This window comes from Austrofundulus limnaeus, unplaced genomic scaffold, assembly GCF_001266775.1.
Source record: "Austrofundulus limnaeus strain Quisiro unplaced genomic scaffold, Austrofundulus_limnaeus-1.0 Scaffold175, whole genome shotgun sequence".
Taxonomy (NCBI): domain Eukaryota; kingdom Metazoa; phylum Chordata; class Actinopteri; order Cyprinodontiformes; family Rivulidae; genus Austrofundulus; species Austrofundulus limnaeus.
This window is the reverse complement of record NW_013952577.1, coordinates 767,266-768,904: the sequence shown is the minus strand read 5'-3', so window position 1 is coordinate 768,904 and position 1,639 is coordinate 767,266.

Here is a 1,639-nt window from a genome sequence, read left to right as displayed (position 1 = left end):
TGGGGTTTGGAGAGGCAACAAGTGCATCTCTACTTCTTAACTCCTCCCATTTTCCATCCTGACCCCCCCACCATGCGAGCCAGCTTTCTCCTGGCCCTTTTGTCAGCGGATTACTGATGGTTTAGAGAGCCTCATTGATCCCTCCCTCCCCTACCGAAACCACACARGGGGTTAAGGCTGTAGGACAAAGTGGAGACCACCCCCCACACAAAGATCTGAATTATAGAATCTATTCTATCTTTAGGCCTTTCTATTCCCCCCATTAGCTTCACTCAGAAATGGCCACAGAGTTATTCAGTGCCTGTGGTTTTCCCAGCAGGAATCAACAGCTTTATGCCAAAATCCAGATTTTCTGAGTTCCTAAAAACTACAAAGTTCAGACAAAGTCTTTGTCCTTTGTGCTGTTAAAGCACACGTGCGACCGTCCTTGTAACAACCTACACACAAAATAAACAAGAAAACAAGCCTGAGGTGACACCACAACCAGAACACACACCCTGAGAACTGTGAGGGACCACCGGCCGTCTCCTCCTCTACAGGTCTGTATCTGTCTCTGAGACATCCTATCTGTCTGTCCTGACCTGTGTTTGGGACCATAGGGGAACTTAAGTAGCTCTCGGAGGGGGTCTCTGGCACACTGCCCACTCAGTAATGACAGCGAGTCTGCCAGCTGCCGGCCCACCAGGTCTGCCTGTGCGGTGCTACAGTATTGATATTGAATCGGATTGCAGGGAGCTTGGCAGCCTTTTAATGAGAACTCAGATTGATCAGGCAGCAGCGGCTCGCTCTTGGATGCAGCTTCTGGGATGTCCCTGCAGGCCTGACCTCCCTCTGATCTCTATTACTGACTGAGAAACGACACAAACACACACCTTCACACACACACACAGGCCAACACGTTCACAAATATGAGAATGTTAAATATTCCTGAATAAAGGCTAACATTAAATATTCATATTTCTGGTGAGTGAAAATACTTTTAAATTTGCTTTGCAGACTTTTACAGACCGCTGCACTGAACTATTTACAGGCTCATTGTGTTTTTGAGATATATGTCTCATTTTGTGTCCAATATGCAATAAAACTAAGCTGCTTGAATATCCCATAGTTCATGGGTGAACTACAAAACTCAACTCTTTTTCATTTTGTCATACTTTGCTGTAAATGTATTACAGCACAGTCAAATTGCTCATTTCCTGCTTTTTTTGTAGCTTTAAACAAAATGTAAATGATGCTCWATGAAAAGGAAAGTTGTGTTTTTCCTATCCGTGTGTTGGTTCATCTGCTGTGTTAGAAAAATATCTGACGAACCACTCTGTGGAATTTAATGAAGCTCTGACAGTAATCATAGGTTAGAAATCTACAAGTGATCAGCTTGTTTAAGATGGCCACCACACCAAAACAACAGAAACACATGACTCAATTGATTTAACAACTATTGAGCTAAAATWATTTTCGCAGTAACTCAGAGTAACACCCACTGTATGTATTACAAGCCCTAACAGATGGAGTCAACTTTGTGTTAGCAAATTATTTTGTGAATCACTGGATGAATCTTTGTAAAATTTTCAGAAAATAATGAAAGGCAATGGGCAATATGCATCACTTTTGTTATTATATAATAAGAATAATAAAAGTA